At 48.2% G+C, this 24220-nt stretch overlaps 1 protein-coding gene across 7 annotated transcripts in view; it reads left to right on the top strand.

The window, feature by feature from the left end:
• PXN (paxillin) overlaps positions 1-24220 on the top strand; it is a 50892-nt gene that overhangs the window by 1306 nt on the left and 25366 nt on the right. Inside the window, exon 1 of one of the 7 annotated variants that reach the window (XM_021073139.1) lies at positions 5870-5894. The exons of the other annotated variants lie outside the window; for them this stretch is intronic. The gene's annotated coding sequence lies outside the window, so the exon portion shown is untranslated. Of the gene's footprint in view, positions 1-5869; positions 5895-24220 lie in introns of those variants that run through there. 7 annotated transcript variants of the gene reach the window in all.

The following is a 24220-nucleotide window of genomic DNA, read 5'->3' as shown; positions in this document are numbered from 1 at the left end:
ACTGGAGGGCCTCTGAGCCTGGGAGTTGAGAGGAGGGGGAGTTGCTTCTCTGTAGGAGCCTTGTCTTCCCTCCATGGACTGTGAGTGGCTTGTGTGACCACTGATGCTTTCTCTGTCCCGGGCTCTGAGGAGTGGATTCATCAGACAGGACTGATGGGCTTCCCCAAGCGCACAGGGCACTATATTAAGACTGGCTATTTGTAGGCACTGAACTTCCAAGGGGAAAGGGAGGAGGATTGGGATTTGATTGCTTCCCAGAAGCTTCCTTTGGGTATCTGGGTGCCTCTCCCTGGCCCCTGAGATCCTGGAGTGGGGATGGTGTATGGTTCTGCCTGTTTTGCAGAGTGCGATGGCTGCCAAGCATAGTTCTGCCTTTGGGTCAGGCTTGGCACCCATTTTTCGAACACACTCAAAGTTGGCATGCCTTCCAGGCAGGTATTTTTTTCACATAAAAATAACTGAGCTGAAAGGAGGCTGGGGGATATTTTTCAAATCAGGATCTGAAAGTCTCCATGGTTTCCCAGTGGGGCGACCTCCTTTTCAGAGTGACAGTTTCTGAAATGCTGATGTGGTTCTGTTGCTTCCAGACAGTCCCCGTGCTGTTTGAAGGACTGAGAAAGTCTTTGCAGAGTTCGTAGTTGAAGCCTGGAATTCCTGTCCTCTGACAGCCTTCCATTTAGGGCCAGGAAAGTGAGTTTGTCTCTGAAAGGAAAGAAAGTGTCCTGGCAGAGCAGATTGTAGGAATTTAAATTTGCTGTTCCTGGAGTACTTCCCCATACCTCAGCTCATCCTGTCCTCACAGCAACCTTTTCTGAGAGCCCATTTAGGGTCACGGCTGTCATTATGACCGTCTTTTACAAATTGAGAAAAATGAGGCTAAGAGAGGCTGATTCACTTGCCCAAGGCTGCACAGCCACAGAGTGACGAAATCATGGCTGGAAGCCCAGTCCCTAGCTCCTAGATCTGCAGCTGTGTACCACGAGGCCTTTCTTCCTGAGGAGGGGTCACAATGGGGGTGACGGCTGCCACCTGTAACTTCTGCTACCTTCCACCATGGGCTCCCCAGTTGTCTGGATCCGGGCTGCTGGCTTCCTTGGCTTAAGCTCCCAGGAGGCCAGCCACGCCTGGCTGACCGGGGCCTGGGGTGGGAGGAATGGGGCGTGCAGGAGGGAAGAGGAATTTGCCTCTGCGTTCAGGCCCCATCAGCTGTCTGAATGGCTGCTCAGCACCCTCCCCGTCAGCTGTTTTCCTTAGTTAGGGTGGACACAAAGGCCAGGCCTCTTGTTTTTATTTTTCTCCTGAGAGTGCTCTCAGCCCTAGGCCTCTCAGTCCCTGAAATAGGGGATTTTATGGTCTGCCCTCTGCCAAGTCTAGAGGGGTCAGAGTCTCTGCTGTGACTTCGTTTTTTGGTCAAAAAAAAAAAAAAAAAAAAATTGGGGAACTCTCCCCTCCCCGTAGCTGTTAGTGACAAACTCACCATGTGCTGTTTAATAAGTTACAAATTTATAGCTCTTTGGGCAGAAAAACATAAACACAGTGCGTCCTGCCCCTCCCTGTGTGTTCTCTCTGCTTTGTACTGCGGGGTGGCTGCTGGTGGCTTTTCTCATTACTGTTTAGATGCTGGTTTGGCCAGGAGTTCTCCCTGTTCGAGTTCTGGCTGGAGTTTCCTGGACAGAGTTCCCACAACACTGCAATGCACTCTGATTATGTTTTCTGAGCCGACTTCTCGCTCTCCCCTTGCCCACGTTCCTCGTGCACTTGGGGTGGGGGTGGGGTCTCTGAGCACAGCTGGGGGCTAACAACCATCAGGCGTACTTGATGGGAGCCAGACACCCTACCCAGTGCTCCGTGATATCGTCCCTGCCGTCCTGAGAGGGAGGTGTTTAATCTCCACTTTGCAGATGAGGAAATCTGAGTCAGGAAAGTTCAGTGGGGGAGCTGGGATCGTAACCCAGATTGATCCAGTTCCAGATCTGGTCATCTTCTTCATAATAAGGTAGTAAGGGCTCAGTGATTAACCAGGAGGATGAGCCATGGGCCTGCTGAGTAATTGCTAGGTATCTTTTAAAATTTCTACCCTAGGGGCCATCCTATAAGGCTATGATGGCAAAGGGTGGTCTAGTTCAGGCCTGGATAGCTTGGCCTTTCCCATCCCTTGTAGGGGAACAGCCAGCTGTTGGCAATACCCAGTTGCCGCTGGAATCTGGACCTGTCTTCTTTCAACTTCTCAGCAGTCTTGACCCTCTGGAAAACAGTGCCTCATTGTCTTTTGGGGGGAGTGCTGGGGGGCAGAGGAGTTGCCTGGGGCATTCCGGGCTATGAAGCTTCTCTGTTTCTGTGGAAAGTCTGAACTTTGGGCTGGCCCATCTGTGGTGCCTCTGTGTGTTAGGCCAGGGTCAGGGCACCCAGCTGCTGGGCTTGTGGCAGAGGCGGCCTGTGGACTGATGGTGCTCCTAGTGTGCTCTGCATCAGTGCCAGGGCTCTAGGGCCATGTGTTAGTGAGGTGCAGAGCTGGGGTTCAACCCTAGTGTGTCTGATACTTAAGCAGGTGCCCTTCCTTTGGGCAGCCACAGCTTAGTGTGGAGAAGTTCACATTGCTGGTGACCAGAGCCCTGCCACTGTGGGTGTGAGGTCCACCAAGGGCACATCTCAGTATTCCTTTCTTCCAGTGTCCCCAGGGATGGTCAGGGGAAGGACAGAGTTACTGTGGCTGTGCTGACCAGCCCTCCTTCCCCATGTATTCATTCATGCATGGATCGAGTTGACCCTCCGAAACTTCCCTTGGACCTTTTTACCTTGTTCCCAGGCCAGAGATGTTGAAAAACTTCCTCCCAGCTTCCCTCTCATTCCAGCCCTCCCCTAGGTTGTCCTAGTCTCAGTGCTTTCGTTAGTAATAACAACCATCTGTAGAACACTCTTCCTTTTTTTAGAGTGTTTACAGAACTTCTACCGTAATGTTTATTGAGCACTTACTATGTGCTGGCCCTGTGCTGTGCTCCTTACATGCATTGTTTCATTGAATCATGTTAGCCCTGCGAGGCACACGTTCTGTTATTATTACTGTACCCATTTTATAGATGATGAAATGGAGGCACAGAAAGGGTGAGCCCAATTGCCTAAGTTCTATAACTAGTGAGTGGCATGGCTGGGAGTTAAATCCAGGGCTGGGATTAAACGGAGGTTGGGTTTGTAACCATTTTTACACATCTCTTCATGATACTGAATCGGATCTGGGTTGCCTGTGGTTTAATTGCTTTCCATGTCTAGGATGCTACAAAAGTCTTTCCTGCCCCCTTCCCACCCCTGCATTCTTTGTTCAGTGTCTCACATTTGTCCTTTTCCCATCTTCTGCAGCTTCTTCCCTTCCCTTTGTTCTTTCTCAGGGAGGCCACTCTCAGGATGAGGATGGGATGCTTGGCGGAGGACCTCACTCCTCTCTCTCCTTTTACCTCTCCCGTCACCTGTTAGCCTCAATACAGAGATACAGGCTTACAATACAGCTGCCAAGGAGACCCTGGGGAAGGCTCTGAGCTCCCTCCTCTACCCCTTGTGGTTGGAATCAGAAACTGTCTGTGCCCCATACCCCTTATACGCTCCTCTCTTTGTTCAGGTGTTTGCACGTTGCTGCCATTTGGAACCAGCCCATTTCCAAAGGAGGAGGGCTTCAAAAACTTTTAGGGCGGAGAATTGAGGATGTCCTGTGGAAGGGAGAGAAAGCATTAGGAAGCTGAGTTTTCCAGAAATCCAACAGAGTAAAAAGGGTGTTGGGGTCTCCCCTGTGGTGCAGTGGGGTCAGCAGAGTGTCTGCAGTGTCAGAGCGCAGGTTCGATCCTTGGCCAGATACAGTGGGTAAAAGGATCCGGCATTACTGCAGCTGTGGTGTAGGTCACAACTGTGGCTCGAATCTTATCCCTGGCCTGGAAACTCCATATGCTGCAGGGCGGCCAGAAAAGAAAAAAAAAGAAAAAAAAAAAAAGGGTATCTAGGGATCATTTCCTGAGTCTCCACAGCCTCCCAGCTCCCCTTGCCTTTTCAGTTGGAGTCTTATTGGAAGCCTCACATCTGGCCTCAAGCATCCATTCACATCCAGATAAATCTTCCAACTAACAAATTGATTGCCTAACCAGTGGGGCTCAGGGCTGGTCTCTTCAGGGAGGCCTTGGATACTGGGCCAGTGACAGGCAGAATGTGTGGTTGGCCAGTCCCGGCAGAGCCCCACTGGCCAAGTTTTCCCTTAAAGATGGCCTTTTAATGCGTATTTCTTGTACGATTGTGGTACTGTGGTTTTATGGGTGAACATTGTTATTGTTAGGTGCATGCAGAAGTATTTGGGAGTGAAATGTCATGATGTCTGCATCTTAGTTTTAAATGATATTGTAAAAAAAAAGGGAGCTATGTATACACTGTATATACATGTGTGGGGGGGAGAGAAAAAATTTGTGCTTGTGTTTATACAAAATGGTAAGACATTGACTATGGCTGAATCTGAGTATATGGGTGCTTGATGTGGTGGCCTTTCAGCTTCTCTGTATGTTTAGACATTTTCATGATAAAATGTTGGGAGGGAAAAAGAAGTCCCTGCTTTTCTATAGTGGGCTCAGAGCTGTTCGGTCAAGGGTGCTCATAAATGTCTACTTGTGGTTGACCTGAGTGATTCTCAGCCTCCTGTGACTCTGCGCAGGTGGTGAAAAGACTGGGTGGGCAGAGCCAGGAGCCAGGCCGGCCTGGGTGGGTAGTGACTGGTGACTCTCAGCTGGGCATGGGGGTGCACAGGGTCCCGTGAGGAGAAAAGGACAGGGCCGGGTAGAGACAGCAAGCCTCCCTAGTGTGGAGGGAGCCTTGGTGGTCATTTTGGGTGTGGTGACATTAACTGGACCAGGGTCAGGGCAAGAGAGATGCTGGAGTTTGGAAGGGGTTGCCTGGGTGGGATGCAGAGCGAGGCTTTACAAAAGGCAGAGAGCAGCCTCTGGGCAGCTGGAGCCTGGGGGTGGGGACAAAATGCCATTCGTTTCACATCATGAACGTCTTATCTGTGGCCAAAGAAACGCCATTAGCCTGTGGGCAGCAGAGGCCAGAGTGGCCCCAGGCTCTTGCTTGTAGCTCTGAGCTGGCTGTCCAGTTCTCTAGGCTCAGAGCTCCCTGGCCTGGAATCCCCACTTGCAGGTCCCTCATTTCTCGGTTGGTGCTGACTCCAAGCCAGGCCACTGGGCTTCCCATCTGTTTGGGGGAAATAGCTGGATCCCAGCATCAGTGGCCTCCTTGGCTGTGAGGGCCCTGGTGACTACTGGAAGCATTTGGGGCAGCCCGTCAGCCCTCATAAGAGGATCGTGTCTCACGAAGGTCTTTTTGAGCCTCCCATCTGTCTTTCGGTGTCAAGCAAAGACGTAGAGGCTGGCCACTGGGTTGTGATCCTAGGGTCGTCCTAGTGAGGTCTCAGGGCCTGCCTCTGCCTGTTTGAGAAGCAGTATGATGTGTGTTTTATGGGGGGGGAGGGGTGGCGCTGGGAGGAAGCTTTATGTAATTCTTGGCTGGGACTCAGGTAATTGTTTTAATGAAATGGAATGCAGCTTATTCAGAACTCGCTTGGCAGAAACAGCCATGTTCTGTTCTGTTTTCTTGTTGGGGAGAGCAAGTCACACACACACTTCCAGCCATTTGGAAGAGTGGGACCCCGGGGAGGAGTGTGAGCAACGTGGGCAGAGGCCTCTGAGGACCTCCTCTCAGTTCAGTGCCAGGGTCCTCAGAGGGCTCAACCTTCCTCTGGACACCAGGCTGGGTGTCTTTGAATGAACCATGGACACTTGGGCCTCTTGCAACACCAGAAAGACCCTGTGGCAAGTGGGCTGTAAACTGAGCCTGAAGCCTCCTCCCATGATGTGAGGCGGCTACGTGAGGTGAGGGATGTGGGCCTGCTCGGCACACAGCAGACAGGCCCTCCGGGACAGCCCGCTATTCCCTGTGTCCCCTCTTTTCCACCTCAACACCTCCTCTAACTCCCCACACTCCCCAACCCCCCAGCATCTCTCATCAGTGTCGACACCTGTGGCCCATTCTTCTCCATCCTCAGCTACACCTGCACCCCCTTTCCTTCTGGTTCCCTTTTTTCCTCTGTCTGCCGTTTTTAACTTCTTTAGTTTGCTCCTTTCTCTGTTTTTAATGCAGCCTGGGCCATTCTTCAAGTTTTTTTCTTTTGCTAAGAATGCATCCCACTCTCTAGTGGCCTCATTTTTCCTCCCTTCCTTAAAATCTGCTTCTCTGAAGAACCTCCTAGCCTCCTTCCCCACCTCCTTCTCCCATCCCTTCCTGGGGGCACACCATTGTGTTTTCCTAAAGGCTTTTCCTGGGCTCTCCTGGGTACCCAGGTCAGTTTATCTGCTTGCATGACCTCTTTTGTCACTTGTATGTTGGTGACTCCTAAATTTATATTTCCCCCCTGACGTGGATTCTATTGTCCAGATTCTTCCGGTCTGCACGCCAGCAAGACCCAACTCATTTCCTTTTCACTCTCTCTTCTTGGCCTCATCTATTGTCTGCTCTCTCTGTTGTGGTCCCCTCCCTTTTCTTGGTCTATATTAAACCATTTCTGCAATTTTTTAAGCTTTAGGAAACATGTTTATGTGCTTCATCATTTTTGACAATTCTGGCAATAGCCCTTTGGGGTAGGTGGCATTTCTTACAGATGAGGAAGCTAAACTGCAGCTTAGGGGAAAGAGGACACACCCAGTGTCACCACAGATAATGTTGCAAGAACTTGGTCTTAGATCTTTGAGTGCCCAACTTGTTCCCTTTTTCGGTTTTCATACTAGAAACCTTAGGACAGAGATGGGAAATCACAGGTTGGCTTTGGCCTGAAGACCTGTGATACCTGGCCTTCATGATATTTAAAAATACTCCAAATTTGGAGTTCCCATCATGGCGTAGCAGAAACAATCCGACTAGGAACCAGGAGGTTTCGGGTTCCATCCCTGGTCTTGCTCAGTGGGAGAAGGATTTGGCGTTGCCGTGAGCTGTGGTGTAGATCGCAGATGCGGCTCGGAGCCCGCGTTGCTGTGGCTGTGGGGCAGGCCGGCAGCTGTGGCTCCAATTGGACCCTAGTCTGGGAACCTCCATATGCCGCGGGTGCGGCCCTAAAAGGAGAAAAAGACAAAAATAAATAAATAAATAAATAGAAATATTTCAAATTAGTCGCCAGCACTTAAAGTATCAGGAATTGGGGTTCCCGTCATGGTGCAGCAGAATCCTACTAGGAAGCATGAGGATGCGGGTTCGATCCCCGGCCTTGCTCAGTGGGTTAAGGATCCAGCGTTGCTGTGAGCTGTGGTGTAGGTCGCAGATGCAGCTTGGATCCTGAATTGCTGTGGCTGTGGTGAAGGCTGGCAGCTGTAACTCTCATTAGACCCCTAGCCTGGTTACTTCCATATGCCGTGGGTGCAGCCCTAAAAAGACAAAAGACAAAAAAAAATTTTTAAATAAAAATAAAATAGGAGTTCCCGTCGTGGCGCAGTGGTTAACGAATCCAACTAGGAACCATAAGGTTGAGGGTTCGGTCCCTGCCCTTGCTCAGTGGGTTAACAATCTGGCGTCGCCGTGAGCTGTGGTGTAGGTCGCAGACGCAGCTCGGATCCTGTGTTGCTGTGGCTCTGGCGTAGGCTGGCAGCTACAGCTCCGATTAGACCCCTAGCCTGGGAACCTCCATATGCCGCGGGAGCGGCCCAAGAAATGCCAAAAAGACAAAAAATAAATAAGTAAATAAATAAAATAAAATAAAAAAGAAAGTATCAGGAGATTGGACTTCCCCACTTCCACTGGGTTAGGGATCTGGCATTGTTTCTGTTGTGGTGTGAGTTCAATCCCTGGCCTGTGAACTTCCCCATGCCATGGGCTCAGCCAGAAAAAAAAAAAAAAAAAAAAAATCAGGAGATGGCACCTAAAAATCCATATTTGGTTTCTCTTGAAAACTCAGAGCTGGCTATGCTGGAAGCCCATCTTCCATGGCACTGGTTGGTTGAACTTAACAGCTCTGGCCTTGACATCAGCTCTCTCTGTTGCCTGCAGTGGGTCTGCTTTGGAAGGTTCTAAGAATCCTCTCCTTCTGCCTTATATTTATGGCAAACACACAGTTGCTGAGTCTAGGGGGTTTCTTGCACTACATCTCTGAGCTAGATTTGATTTTTGACCACTCCAAGCATTTAGCTCTGTCTGGAGTGTGGACCTTTGTCCGAGTTGCAGAAAATAGCCTCTTGACCTATTTGTCTTCCCTCACTCTCTACCTTTAAGGTCTCTGCTGCAGTCACTTTCTTCTTTTTTTTTTTTTTTCTTGGTCTTTTGTCCTTTTAAGGGCCACACCTGTGGCATATGAACGTTCCCAGGCTAGGGGTCTAATCAGAGCTGCAGCTGCCAGCCAACACCACCGCTGCAGCAACGCAGATCCCAGCCGTGTCTGCGACCTATACCACAGCTCACGGCAACACGGATCCTTAACCCACTGAGTAAGGGCAGGGACCGAACCCGCAATCTCATGGTTCCTAGTCAGATTCATTTCCACTGTGCCACAACGGGAACTCCTCACTTTCTTCTTTTTGTTTGTTTTTGTTTTTTGGCCGCACCTGCAGAGTGCAAAAGTTCCTGTGCCATAGTGACTCAAACTAGCAGTGCTTTGAGCCATAGCAGTGACAATGCTGGATCCCTAACCTGCCCAGCCACTGGGAAACTTCTATAGCCATCTTTTCTTTTCTTTCTTTTTTTTTTTCTTTTCTTTTTTTTGTCTTTTCTTTTTTTTTTGTCTTTTTAGGGCTGCATTCACGGCACATAGAGGTTCCCAGGCTAGCAGTCAAATTGGAGCTGAAGCTGCTGGCCTACACCAAGAGCCACAGCAACTCGGGATCCAAGCCACATCTATGATCTATACCACAGCTCACAGCAACACTGGATCCTTAACCCACTGAGCGAGACCAGGGATTGAACCCTCATCCTCATGGTTCCTAGTTGGGTTCATTAACTGCTGAGCCACAATGGGAACTCCCCACATTTTTTTTTTTTTTTTTTTGTCTTTTTGCTATTTCTTGGGCCGCTCCTGCGGCATATGGAGGTTCCCAGGCTAGGAGTCAAATCGGAGCTGTAGCCGCTGGCCTATGCCATATTGACGTCTAGTTGATGTACAAGGTTGGGATAATTTCTGCTGTACAACGAAGTGATTGCCACCTTCTTGAGAAGGCTTTTTTTCTAGTTAAAACTAGTCAGCCCCTTGACCCTCCTATTGCACTAGAGCTTCAGAGATCTGTGTACATAGGGCTTTTCTCCTTTTGTCTTGTCCTCTGCCCCGTAAGCCTCTTGAAGGCAGGGATCTTACCCGCCTTTCAGTTGTCTCTTATCTCCAAGTATGGCTTGGTTCTCCCTGCAGTTTGCTTAATAAATATTTGATGGTGGTTGATGATTAAATGGGTATGAACTGCGGACACCCACCATGATGCCGAGCCTCCAGCAAACCACTTCCTCCACTGGAGAATCTGAGCGAGAAACCCTCTGGGTTCCAGGCAGGTCGGGAGGCAGCAGATGCCACAGACAGAATGCAGGCCCCCCTTCTCCTGGGTCTGTGTCCATGCTGCCACTTGCCAACTGCATGAACTCGGCAGGTCACCTTCCACCCTGAGCCTTGGTCCCCTCCTCTATGAAACAGGCGCATTTCCTGAAAGGCTTTAACGTGCTCAAGAAGCAGTAATGATTATCATTATTCTTCATCCCTGGAATAATCTAGACATTGCTCTGGGGGTGTGGCTTTCTCTGTCACCTCTTCACTTCTACAGTCCACTGCTGGTGGGCATTTAGAGCACGTGTAGCTGGATAGCCATTCACCTGGGCCCGGGGGAGGAATCTGGCTTTAGTTATCTCCCTCAAGAATGTGATATGGGACCCTCTGTGGCCCTGTGGGGTGACGAGTGTTTGGGGCTTGGTGAAATGGTCATACCCTAATGCTGGTGGTGTTAAGATGGGTTTAGGTTATATGACATTTCATTTCCCTCGAGCCTTGTTGGTGGCTTTGAGGAGGAAGTGGTGGGGGAGAAGGTTGCTTGGTGGCTTGGTTTATACTGATCACTCATCTAATGCTAAAATTTGAGAGCGGCCAGGGAGCCAGTCTGAGATTAGCACTGGGTTTCTCCCAGAGCTCGCAGGCCTTCCTCTGGCCAAAGCAGCCAGGAAAGGATGCTCTGTGTCATCTGCACAGCCTTCCAGGATAGTTGTGGGCTAGTGAGCAGTAGAAACAGGGAGAGTTTGGTTTTCTGGACCAGGAACTGTGTCTTTTGGCAGTTGAGTGTATAGCCACTAGCTAGAGGCTGAAACAGTGACTGGGTTGCCGCCCTGCCTGCCTCTGTCCCCTCTTAGGGGCAGTTGCTCTATTGGGTCAGCCCCAGGCACTATTGGGGGTTTGAAGTGGCTCTGGGAGTCCCTGCCAGGCTTTCCCTTGTTCTCTGTTTCCAGGAATGTTCCTCTTCCTGGAGGTGAAAATAGGAGTGACCCTCAGCCTGCACTTGGCTTTCTCTGGATTATCATTTGCCCGAGGATGCCTGGCTCGCTGGGCCAGTGGGGGTGGGTCCTCATCAGTGATGAGCTGCAGGACAATGGTGTCAGGCTGGCTCTTCTGGGCCGGTGTGAAGGAGCAGCCATGGCTCCTGGAGCACTATGCTGGTGTCTTGGAGACCTGACCTGGTGTTCCCCTGGGCTTACTTGGTCATGTGCTGCTGGTCTTGGAAAGTCCTGTGTTCCCATAGGGGCTGTGTGGTTTCCTTACTGTCCTTGGGGTTGTCATCCTGGCTGCATCTTTGGGGCTAGGGGGCTGTTGGGAGAGCTCGGTGGCCTTGTTTCCTCCCCGTCTCAACCCCTCAGATGGCCTCTTCTGCCGTGTCCTGAACTTTCCAAGAATTTCCACCCCCTCTCTGTCTTTGGAGAGCCACACTGGAAGTCTTTTTGCCTTGTCTGCCGAGGCAGCCATAAGAAAAGCAAGCTAGGGAAGAAGAAGAGAGTCACCTGGAGGTGGTTGTCATGCTTCCTGTGGTCATTGTGGTCATCTGTTCCCAAACATCCTGTTTGCACCCTTAGTGCAGCAGAAACACTGACTTAGAGACAGCTGCTATCTGTCTGTCTGACCTAGGACAGAGGTGTGTGGCTGAGGGTGTCACAGCCCACTCGTTCCGGCGACCCTTGCTTTACTGGTCCCTCCCTGTCGATGGCATTGCTGGTAGCAGCTCCTTTCCTCATCGCTGGCTTGGGCTTCTTTCAAGCTCTGCCCTTTCTCTTCTCCCTGTTTCTACTGACTGTGAGATTTTTTTTTTTCCTCTGAATGTTTTGCTGGGTGTGACCAGATTCGCTTTTCTGTGGCCCTGGACCAGTTCAGTCTTTCTTAGACTCTGGTGCTTCCAGAGTGGTGCAGCCTTAGGATGTTACCATTCCTGTGGTTGGGGTCTCTGCCTATCACTTCTTCAGTCACAGCTGCTCACTTTGTATCTGTTTATATATTGTACTTCCATTGAAGACTGCAATTGCAAACAGGATTTTGTGGCTTTTAAAAAAGTTGGGGAGTTCCAAATCAGACTCAGGTTCGATCCCTGGCTTCCCTCAGTGGGTTAAGGATCCGGTGTTGCTGTGAGCTGTGGTGTAGGTTGCAGATGCAGCTTGGATCCCGCATTGCTGTGGCTGTGGTGCAGGCCAGCAGCTGCAGCTCTGATTCGACCCCTAGCCTGGAAACTTCTGCATGCCGCAGGTATGGCCAAAAAAAATTGAAAATAAAAATTTAAAAACGTTTGAAAATCATTTATGAGTCTCACCCCTCCTGTTTTAGAGACACACCCTGAGACCCTCCGAGGAGAAAGCACTTGCCTGAGATGCTTAGTAGCAGTGCAGGGCTGTGCTTCTTTCCCTTTTTCTAGTTCTTTTAAGGAAATATCTGGGGGTCCTAGTTTTCTTTGTTTCTATACTCACACACTTGCCACTGTGTAGCCTCAAGTCTTGTTTTCTTCTAGAGACCTTTCTCTTGTCATTTTGTATCTGATATTGTTACTTACTTTGTAAAAGTTTTAAGTCAAAGCAGATACATGCTTATTATAAAAATGAAAAAGAAAAAACTTTCTTTTTTTGAGGGGGGGAACAGGAGTTACTATTGTTAATAGGATGGTGTATGTCTTTGCCTAACTATCTTCTATATGTTTATAAATAGATAAGCATGCTTGTGATATACATAGCCTTCTTTCCTTTTTTGGCTACCCCAAGGCCGATGGAGTCCTTGGGTCAGGGATCAGATCTGAGCCATAATTGCTACCTATGCCACAGCTGCAGCAACACCAGATCCTTTAACTTGGGGATCAAACCTATGTCCTGGCGCTGCAGAGATGACACCAACCCCATTGTGCCACAGCAGGAACTCCATACCCTTCATTTTTTAAAAATCAAAATTATAGTCACATAACATAAATTAACCACTTTAAAGTATAGAGTTTAGGAAATTCCTGTCGTGGCTTAGTGGAAACGAATCTGACTAGTAACCATGAGGACTCGGGTTCAATCCCTGGCCTTGATCAGTGGGTTAAGGATCTGGTGTTGCCCTGAGCTGTGGTGTAGGTTGAAAACGCGGCTCAGATCTGCTGTTGCTGTGACTGTGGCGTAGGCCAGCGGCTATAGCCCCAATTTTACCCTAGCTGGGAACTTCCATATGCTATGGGTGCAGCCCTAAAAAAATAACAAAAAAAAGTTACAGTTCAGTGGCATTTGGTACATTCACAATTTGTGCAATCACCCTCTCTAGTGCAGAACAGTTTCATTATCACCAAAGGACCCCTGTCACCTTGAAGCAGTCTATTCCCTTTAATCTCTCCCCATAGCCCCTGGCAACTAATAATCTGTTTTCTGTCTCTATAGATTTTCCTATTCTGGTTATTTGATATAAATGGAATCATACAATACATGGCTTTTTGTTTTGGGCTTCTTTCAGTTAACATCATGTTTTTGAGGTTCATCCATGTTAGAGCATGTCTTGATGCTTTATTCCTTTTTATGGCTGAATAATATTCCATTGTATATATTGACCACATTTTTTTTACCCATTCATTTCTTGATGATCATTTGGGTTATTTCCACCTTTTGACTATAGTGAAGAGTGTGGCTATGAACATTCTTTTTTTTCTTCTTCAAAGGTTCTACATTTTATTTATTTATTTATTTATTTATTTATTTATTTATTTATTTGTGTTGTCTTTTCTAGGGCCACACCCGAGGCATATGGAGGTTCCCAGGCTAGGGATCTAATCAGAGCTATAGCTGTTGGCCTACGCCACAGCCACAGCAACACAGGATCCAAGTCACATCTTCAACCTACACCACAGCTCATGGCAACGCTGGATCCTCAACCCACTGAGCAAGGCCAGGGACCAAACCCACAACCTCATGGTTCCTAGTCGGATTCATTAACCACTCATTCACAATAGAAACTCCAACTATGAACATTCTTGCTCAAGGGTTTATTTAAATACTTGTTTTCAGTTCATTTGTATTTATATCTCTTCATTGTTTTTATCTCTCTTTTTAAATTAAAGTACAGTTTATTTACAGTGCTATATTTGTTTCAGGTGTACAGTATAGTGATCGAGTTTTTTTGGGTTTTGGGGGAGTTTTTTGAGATTATATTCCTTTATAGGTTATTACAAGATAATTGGATGTAATTCCCTGTGCTACACAGTAAATCCTTGCTTTATCTTTTTTATGTATAGTAGTTTTCTTCATTATTTTTGTTTTGTTTGTTTTTGCTTAGGCCACACGCGTGGAATGAGGAAGTTCCAGGGCCAGGGACAGAAGCTGACCAGAGCTACAGTAGTGACAATGCCAGATCCTTAACCTGCTGCATCACAAAGGAACTCCCTTCATTTTTTTTTTTTTTTTTTTAGGGCCTCACCCACAGCATATGGAGGTTTCCAGGCTAGGGGTCAAATCAGAGCTGCAGCTGCTGGCCTACAGCCACAGCTCCAGCAATGCAGGATCTGAGCTGCATCTGTGACCTACACCACAGCTCACGGCAGCACCAGATCCTTATAACCCACTGAATGAGGCCAGGGATTGAATCTTCATCCTCACGGATGCTAGTCACATTCATTTCCGCTGAGCCACGATGGGAACTCCAGCTTCTTCATTGTTTTTATTTATTTTTTTTATTTTTATTTATTTATTTATTTTTGTCTTTTTGCCATTTCTTGGGCCGCTTCCACGGCATATGGAGGTTCCCAGGCTAGGGGTCCAATCGGAGCTGTAGCTGCCGGCCTACACCAGAACCACAGCAACACAGGATCCGAGCCGCGTCTGCTACCTACACCACAGCTCAGGGCAACGCTGGATCCTTACCCCACTGAGCAAGGGCAGGGATTGAACCCGCAACCTCATGGTTCTTAGTCTGATTCGTTAACCACTGAGCCACGACAGGAACTCCTTCTTCATTGTTTTTAAAGCTTATTTTTCTATATTATTGTAAATGCCTATTAAGGACTCATTATATTCATGTTCCTTTTATTTTTATTTTTTACTTTTTAGGGCCACACTCATGGCATATGGAGGTTCCCAGGCTAGGGGTCTAATTAGAGCTACATCTGCCAGCCTACACTACAACCATAGCAACACAGGGTCTGAGCCACATCTGCAACCTACACCACAGCTCACAGCAATGCCAGATCCTTAACCCAGGGATCGAGGCCAGGGATCGAACCTACAACTTCACGGTTCCTAGTCGGATTTGTTTCCACTGCACCACTATGGGAACTCCATATTCATGTTACTTGTAATATTTAACTTTTTTTTTTTTTCCTGTACCCATGACATGCTCTAGTTCCCAGGCCAGGAATGAACCTGCACCACAACAGTAACCTAAGCCACAGCAGTGACAATGCTGGATTCTTTTTTTCTTTTTTATGGCCCCATCTGTGGCATATGGAACTTCCCTCACCAGGGGTTGAATCTGAGCCATAGTGGCAACCTGAGCCGCAGTTGCAGCAACACCAGATCCTTTAATCCACTGCACCAGGCTGGAGATCAAACCCACACCTATACAGGGACCCGAGCCATTGTGGTCAGATTCTTAACCCTCTGCACCACGGTAGGAACTCCACAACACCAGCTTCTTAATAGCTAGGCCATGGCACAGGTTCTTGTCCAATCCCTGGCCCAGGAACTTCCACATGCCATGGGCATGGCCAAAAACAAATAGACAGCCAGGCCACCAGGGAACTCCTTTCCTGCTTCCTTTTGAAAGGTTTTTTTTCCTCAATTACTGAACTTTCTCAATTAGAGGGGTTGAACTCTCCCACTATAATCATGGATTTATTTCTTTTTCCTTTTATTTCTATTTTGCTTCATCTAGTTTGAAGCTCTGTTATTGGATGCATGTGTGCTCATGCTGAGTTGACCTTTTTGTCATTATGAAATGTCCTTCCTTATTTCTCATAATATCTCTACCTCCCAGTCTACCTCGTCTGATGTTAACAGAATAACTCCAACTTACTTGATATTTTTCTCCATTGTTTCATACCTATCAAACTGATAGGAACTGTTTATCTGTGTTTTTATATTTGAAGACTTTCTTTCTTTCTTATCTTAATTTTAATTTAATTTAACTTAATTTTTTTGCTTTTTAGGGCCACGCTTGAGGCATATGGAAGTTCCTAGGCTGGGGTCGAATGGGAGCTATAGCTGCCGGCCTACACCACAGCCACAGTAACACTGGATCTGAGCCATGCTGCGACCTACACCACAGCTCATGGCAACACTAGATTCTTAACCCACTGGGCGAGGCCAGGGATCGAATCTACATCCTCATGGATACCAGTTGGATTTGTTTCCTCTGAGCCACCACAGGAACTCCCCTTTCCTTCTTTCCTTTCTCCCTCCCTCCTTCCTTCCCTCTCTCCCCACAGCATATGGAGTTCCTGGGCCAGGGATCAGATCCAAGCTGCAGTTGTGACCTGTAGTGCAGCTGTGGCAATACCAGATCCTTTAATCCACTGGACTGAGCCAGGAATTGAACCTGCACCCTGGCACTGCAGAGATGCCACCGATCCCATTGCACCACAGCAGGAATTCCTGAAGTGTTTCTTATAGATAGCTTATTTTGAATCTTGCACTTTTATCCAGTCTGACAATCTCTACCTTTTAATTGGAGTATATAGACCTTCTTATATTTAAAATAATTATTGGGAGTTCCCATTGTGACTCAATGGGTTACGAACCCGACTAGTATCCATAAGGATGTGGGTTTGATCCCTGGCCTTGCTTAGTAGGTTAAGGATCCAGCATTGCCATGAGCCATGGTGTAGCAGGCACGGCTTGGATCCTGTGTTGCTGTAGCTGTGGCATAGGCTGGCAGCTGCAGCTCTGATTCAACCCCTAGCCTGGGAACTTCTATATGCTGCACATATGCTGTGGGTATGGCCCTAAAAAGAAAAAAAAAAAAAGTAATTATTAATATGATAAGGTTTAAGCCTACCATCTTGCCATATGTTTTCTGTTCCTACTGTTTATTCTTTTTTTTTTTTTTTTTTTTTTCCCCACTGTACAGCAAGGGGGTCAGGTTATCCTTAGATGTATACATTGCAGTTAGTTTTTTCCCCCACCCTTTCTTCTGTTGCAACATGAGTATCTAGACATAGTTCTCAATGCTATTCAGCAGGATCTCCTTGTAAATCTATTCTAGGTTGTCCTACTGTTTATTCTTTATTCTTCTTTTCCTGCCTTCTTCTGGATTCACTGAGTACTTTCTATTTTGCTTTTTAGGGACACACTCGGAGCATATGGAAGTTCCCAGGCTAGAGGTCGAATCAGAGCTACAGCTGCCAGCCCACGCCACAGCCACAGCAATGCAGGATCTGAGCTGTCTACAACCTCCACCACAACTCGTGGCAATGCCGGATCCCCGACCCATTAAGCGAGGCCAGGGATCAAACCCACATCCTCATGGATACTAGTAGGATTCATTTCTGCTGCACCACAATGGGAACTCCCTCACTGAGTACTTTTTAAGTTTCCATTTTATCTCCATTAGTGGCTTATATTTGGCTGTCCTTTGTTGGTTTACTTTTTTAGTGGTGTCTGTATGGTTTACAGGTTTAACTTAATACAGTCTGTCTTCAAATCATATTATACCATTACACATACAACGTGAGAACCTTACAACCACGCAAGTATTTCTGTCTTTCCCTCCCGTCCTCTGTGTTATTGTCATAAATTTTACACTTCTACTTGTATTATAAAACCCACACTATGTTGTTAGTCTTTTATATTTACCGAAAGATTTATTATTTTTGGCACTCTTTGTTCAGGAACAAATCTAAAGAAATTAACAAAAATGTTTGCAAATCATTTTTTCCCCTCCCTCCCCCATTCACTTTCTCTTCCAAAAACTTGTCCTTCTTTCCCTTTCCCTGATGAGTTTTCCCTGCCTGGGGAGCTTCTCTTTGCATTGCTAATCTGTGCATGCTTTTTGGCTGTCTCATCTGTGGCTTGGTTGTGATAATCAATGAAGCTATCAGCAGCCCCTTTGGTGTTGCTAACACATTCCAGTGGCCTACGTTTCAGAAGATCTGCACATTCCGGCTTATGTCTCCTGCCTGGTCTGCCCCACGGGGAGAGGTGTGGCAGGACGCTGGGGCTGCATTTCTCCCTGCGCCTCCTCATCCTGCCCTGTCACTTGGTTCAGCCCCTCCCACTCCCCCTCAGCAAGTGAAAGTGCCACTGATCCCAGGGCCTGGCTGCCTGGGTACCAGATTCCTGCCATCTGCCTCACTCCTCTGAGCCAGACCCCCTCCCTGACTTGCCTTCCCCCACCCGCAAAGGAAGCCAGACAGGCCACACAGTGAGTTGAAACCTTAAGTACCCACAAGGGGCTGCTCTGCTCAGGCCACAGACACAGAGTCTTGTGCAGTGTTCCTTTGATTTCTCTTTTTTTTTTTTTTTCTTTAAAGGGTAGGAGTGGTGCCAGTTGGGGAGGGGTGATGGTAACTAGATCACAGTAGAGGGGAATTTCCTGGGCTAGGAGGGAAGGAAAGGCTTGGGCCCTGTGTTTACGTGTTGCTTGCCCCCATCATGCTTTACATATAATGAGCACTCACAGAGGCCTGGAGTAGCATGGACTGCAGTGGTGAGGTCTTGGTGACAGATGGGCTTGGTGGGGCTAGGTTCTGCTTGAATCAAGGAGATAAAGATAAAGACAGACTCCCTGCCCTTGGTGAGCTGTGATGGGCTGGTGGGACATAGGCACTCAGGCAGATATTTCCTTTGAGTTTGACACGTGCTGTCACGGGATGTGTATGAAAGGGCCTTGTGTGGCGGGAATGTGGTCAGGGAGGGCTCCCTGGAGGAAAAGGTATTCTAAGCTGATTCTTCAATATGTGTTTAATTGGAAACTTGACATTTAGGAAGGTCCCAAACCTTTGTCCTTTATATAAATTATAAGGATCTCCATAATAAGATTTGAAAAATCTCTTGCAAAAGATGCTGTAAAACCTTGGAGTTCCTGCTGTGGTGCAGCAGGTTAAGGATCTGGCACTATCTTTGATCCCCAGCACAGTGGGTTAAGGATCTGGTGTTGCTGTGGCTGTGGCGTGGGTTGCAGCTGACACTCAGATTTGAACTTCCGTATGCTGCAGGTGCAGCTGTTAAAAACAAAACAAAACAAAAACCTGAACCTTGTACATTTGTCCCTAAATAAGTGTTGTTTTCTCCTCTTCAATATTGCTGTAAACAGTGATACCTGTTTAGCATATGTTTGTCTTTTAAAAGAAAAAAGTTTTGTTTCCTTATTGTAAATAGATTTGTCTTCCTCTCCAGATTTTTTTTTTTTTTTTTTTGCCTGCAGCATGTAGAAATTCCTGGGCCAGGAATTGAACCCATGCCACAGCAGCAGCCTGAGCTGCTGTAGTGACAATGTTGGATCCTTAACCTGATGCACCACAAGGGAACACCACCCTCTGGATTTTTTTTTTTTTTTTAACGTATATTTCTTCTACCAATTAACTACTGTAATAATACAGGTTTTAAGCCTGTCTTCTACTTTGTTTTGTGTAAAGGGGGAAAAATGAAAAAGCTGGAATCCTACCCCCAAAAATAAAATTTTCCATAATAAGTTTTGGGAAAGTTTTACAGAAGAGGCCCCCTCATAAAAACCACGCATTCCTTTTTCTTTAGGTAGGCAGGGTGGGTCCTTTTTATCCTCGTGTTGAGGAGGAAACTGAACTGTTGATGAGTCTCCCTGGATAAGAAAGGATTTAGCCTGTGAAGGAGACAGGAGGGTGGTCTAGGCAGGCAGCACAGCACATGCAAAGGCCTGGGGGAAGAAGCCTTTGCATGTATGTTCTAGTAAGTTCATTGGCTCTTATTTGGCATCCTGTATTGTCCCATTTGGATCTGTCAAACTCAGACCCAGTCACAAGGCCAAGGACAGTCTTTATTGCTAATTTAAAAAAAAATTTTTTTTTTAGGGCCACACCCGCAGCATATAATGTTCCCAGGCTAGGGATCGAATCGGAGGTATAGCTGCTGGCCTACAACCACAGCCACAGCAATGACAGTTCTGAGCTGTGTCTGTGACCTATACTGCAGCTCATTGCAACTTTGGATTATTAACCCACTGAGCAGAGCCAGGGATTGAACCTTCATCCTCATGGATACTAGTCAGGTTTGTTACCACTGAGCCACAAGGGGAACTCCCCAAGGGCAGTCTTTAGCCTTTGCTTCCTCAGTGGAATGACCTTTTGGGGTGGCTTGTTTGGCAGTTGAGGTGGGACTGGCCTCTGTGGCTTCTGTTATCCTCCACTCAGATGTTGAGCTCTGTGGGTGCAAATTCTTCTTGGGCTCCACTCGGGTGGAGCCCGGGGCCGGTTCCGAAGGCCATTTCCACAAGAGTTTGGGGCCTGAGATTGCGTCCTGGGCCCACTGGCCCCAGCGGTGAGCCCATATGCTTTTGTGGCAGGAAGGACCTGGTTCCTGTGATAAATGCTTGACCTTGCCCCTCTTCCGGAGGGAAGCTGTCAGGGGAGGGAGCTAGCTTTGTATTTGGATTTCAGGGCTGGACTTTGGCACCGCGGGAGTGGGCTGAGGGAGGGATGAGCACTCTGAGAATTCCCGGAGCTGGCTGCATGCAACTTCCCCATGCCCGGGCCAGAGCAAACAGGAGTAGCGGCTCTGTATGGTTTCTCAGACCTCTGCTTCCTGTGCCCCTGAGATGTTCAGAGGTGACTTGGTCAGGGGAGGAGAAAGGCCCTTGGTTCAGATAGCCCCATGGCTCTTCCTGTCCTCGGTTGCTGCCCTGTCCCCCTGACCCTCTTGTGCAACTTCTTCCCCTGGCCCTGCTCCCCCTTCCAACCAGCAGAGCTCATCTGGGGGATGTTCCATCCTCCTGCAGGAAACAAACGTGGGAGGCATCCTGTACTCCTCTTTCTTCAGAGCCACTCAATTACTGGCTCTCCTTGATTTACCTAGTTTTATTTAGAGCACTGTGACTCTCCATCCACCTTGGGTGAGCCACCCCCTCCCCCCCCCAGCCCCAGTTCTCCTGCACATGCTGCTGATGTAAATTGCAAGCCTGGTCCTGCCCTTCCCTGCCTGCAGCCTTCCTTCCAAGGCTTGCCCTTCCAAGTCCAGACGCCGCAGCCGGCCTGCGCTCCTCTTCCCCCAAGCTGGGACTTGTGCTCTGAACGCCAACCCCTTCTGTCTGCCAGGCTGTGTCTCACCTCTGCCTCTGCTCCTTCCTGTGCCAAGGAAACCCTTCCTGCCCCCTCCCCCAGCCCCAAATATGACAGTTTCCCACTAGTTAGCGCTCCCTGGGGACACACACTGTATATTTGTCACCCCTGTGCCCAGCATGGTGTTTGTGGACACTAATGGGGCCACCACGGGTAGAGATGAGGTGGTACCTGGGGGACAGATGGAAGGATTGGCGGAACTCACCCATCCTTGCGATGTCAGAGGCTCTTGTCACACAAATTCTATAGATGCAGGAACTGAGCTCAAAGAGGTGCAGTGCTAGCAAGTGACAGAGTCAGGACTTAGACCTGCATTATCCAGCTACAAAACCCACGCTATGTTGTTTTGCAAACTCATATACTTGCTGAGGCCACAGAGTGTTGTGAATGGATGGAGTGGGCCAAAAAGAGGGGAGTAAGGCACTAAATTTCATGCTACAGCCTGTGGTGGCCCTGCAGGAAAATAGACCAGTGTCGTTAGTTCTTTTTTTGGTTTGTTTGTTTTAGGGCCGCACCCAAGGCATATGGAGGTTCCCAGGCTAGGGGTCAAATTGGAGCTACAGTTGCCAGCCTAGGCCACAGCCACAGCAACGCAGGATCCAAGCCGAGTATGTGACCTACACCACAGCTCACAGGAATGCCGAATCCTTAACTCACTGAGCGAGACCAGGGATCAAACCCGTATCCTCGTGGATTCTAGTCGGGTTCGTTAACCACTGAGCCACAAGTGAACTCCAGTGTTAGTTCTGACTCCTCCTAGGAAGCTAAATAGTCTGGCTTTCATGTGAAATATCACCATTTCTTTAAAAAGCACAGAGATACCCAGAGGGTGGTGTGGTGGGTTGCAGCCTTCAGGCTTTAGGCTGGGGCCTCTGCCATATTTATTCTCCATTGCCTCTTTTAACCCCCTTCCCCTTCCCTTGGTCCTCGGGCCTCTAGAATCCCCTCCGAAAGGAGAAGAATCAGAGTTCATTACTCGAAAGAGATCTTGGAAAATTATCTGAGCCAACCCTAGCCATTGATGATTCCTGTTTCACCAAAAAGATAGGTAGGTGTGGACAAGACAGGAACTGTGGAATCTCTGCTCTGGAGGCTGTGCTTGAGGGCCTGAGCTGCTGGGCCAGCCCCATCGCCCCACCCTCAGAAGCTGCTGGCACTTCATGATGTCTGCCACCGCACACCAAATTGCCCTTGGCTCTAAGGGTGGCACCGCCCCTGGGATCTTCCCTCAGAAGACCTGGATGCCGGGCAAGAGCGCTGTGGCAGCGCTTTGTACCTGGTTTTGAAGTTTGTTCCTCTTGTGGAAACAGAAGTCCTTTTTCATAGCCAGTGAGACTTGACTCCTCTCATCCCAGCTCCTACCTCAACTACGTGTGGGGTAGGACAGTGGACTGGGGCCAGGCACCCCTTTTGCTTACAGGCAACCTTCCCACACACGCTGCCAGGGAAGGTGCCCATGGAGGAAGACATCACAGTTCTGGGCACAGCAGGAAGGGTGGATGGGGACAGAGACTTGTACCTTTTTAAAATTTTTATTTTTTTATTGAAGTATAGTTTATTTACAGTGTTTCAGGTGTACAGCAAAGTGATTCCATTTTATTCATTTTATTTTTTTCTTTTTTGGCTGCCCTGTGGCATATGGAGTTCCCAGGCTAGGGATCAGATCCGAGCCATAGTTGTGGCCTAAGCTACAAGTGTGGCAATGCCAGATCCTTAACCCACTGTGCTGGGCTGGGGATTGAACCTTTGTTCCAGCCCTCCCAAGACACCGTTGATCCCATTGTGCCACAGTGAGAACTCCTATTTTGTGTATATGTGTGTGCGTGTGTGTATAATATGTGGTATTTTTTCAGATTCTTTTCCATTATAAGTTATTACAAGATATTGACTATAGTTCCCTGTGCTATACAGTAGGTCCTTATATATATATATATATATATATATTTTTTTAAATTTTATTTATTGGCCACGCCTGTGGCATGCAGAAGTTCAAGGGCCAGGGATCGAACCCATGCCACAGCAGCACCATAAGCCGCAGCAGTGACAAGGCCAGATCCTTAGCCTGCTGAGCCACACAGGAACTCCATATATAGTAGTGTGGATCTTTTAATCCCAAATTCCAAATTTATCCTCCCCCCTTTCTCCTTTGGTAACCGTGAGGTTGTGGCGCAGCAGAAACAGATCCAACTAGGAACCGTGAGGTTGCGGGTTCTATCCCTGGTCTTGCTCAGCGGGATAAGGATCCGGCATTGCCGTGAGCTGTGGTGTAGGTCACAGACACAGCTCAGATCTGGTGTTGCTGTGGCTGTGGTGTAGGCCAGCGGCAACAACTCCGATTAGACCCCTAGCCTGGGAACCTCCATATGCCACAGGTACGGCTCTAGAAAAGACAAAAAACCGAAAAATAATAATAATAAGTAAAATAAATAAAAAATAAAAAGGAGAAACAGAGAGTTCCTGTTGTGGCTTAGTGGGTTAAGAACCTGACATAATGTCCACGAAGATGGGATTTGATTCCTGGCCTCATTCAGTGGGTTAAGGATCCAGCATTGCCATGAGCTGAGGTGTAGGTTGCAAATGCAGCTCGGATCTGGTGTCGCTGTGGCTGTGGTGTAGGCCGGCAGCTGCAGCTCTGATTCGACCCCTAGCCTGCAAACTTCCGTATGCCATGGGTGTGGCCCTAAACAAAACAAAACAAAAAAAGGAGAAACAGAAGTTCCCCGCTATGGTGCAACAGGATCAGTGGCATCTCTGTAGCACCAGGATGCAGGTTTGCTCCCTGGCTGGGCATAGTGGGTTAAAGGATCTGGGCACAGTGGATTAAGGGATCCATGGTTGCTGCAGCTGTGGGGTAGGTCATAACTGTGGAGTGGGTCTGATCCCTGGCCTAGGAACTCCACATGCCGAGGGGCAGCCAAAAAAGAAGAAAGGGGAAAAAAAGGAGAAACAAGTGGTGTTGAAGAGGGCAGTAGTGGGTGGTGCTTCATCAGCTCACTGCCTGTCTTGGTGAGTACTTCCTTTCTGGACATAGAGACAGGCAGGGGAAGAGGCAGCAGCCTCGCTGGCAGTTTTGTTCGGATCAGAGTTTGCCTACGTAACCTTAAGGCTCACAGGTTTTGGTTTTTTGTGTTTTTTTTTTGTCTTTTTGCCTTAAGTCGCTCCCACAGCATATGGAGGTTCCCAGGCTAGGAGTCTAATTGGAGCTGTAGCCTTCAGCCTACACCAGAGCCACAGCAACGCTGGATCCAAGCTGCATCTGTGACCTACACCACAGCTCATGGCAATGCAGGATCCTTAACCCACTGAGCAAGGCCAGGGATTGAACCTGCAACCTCATGGTTCCTAGTCGGATTTGTTAACCACTGTGCCACAACAGGAACTCCGAGGCTCCCAGTTTTATACACAGTTGCTCAGGGCAGAAGCAACAAGATTTCTTGTCCTGTATATTCTTGGGACCT

This window comes from Sus scrofa, chromosome 14 (genome assembly GCF_000003025.6).
Source record: "Sus scrofa isolate TJ Tabasco breed Duroc chromosome 14, Sscrofa11.1, whole genome shotgun sequence".
Taxonomy (NCBI): Eukaryota; Metazoa; Chordata; class Mammalia; order Artiodactyla; family Suidae; genus Sus; species Sus scrofa.
Note: the sequence above shows the minus strand (reverse complement) of the source record. Positions and strands in the feature narration are given on the sequence as shown.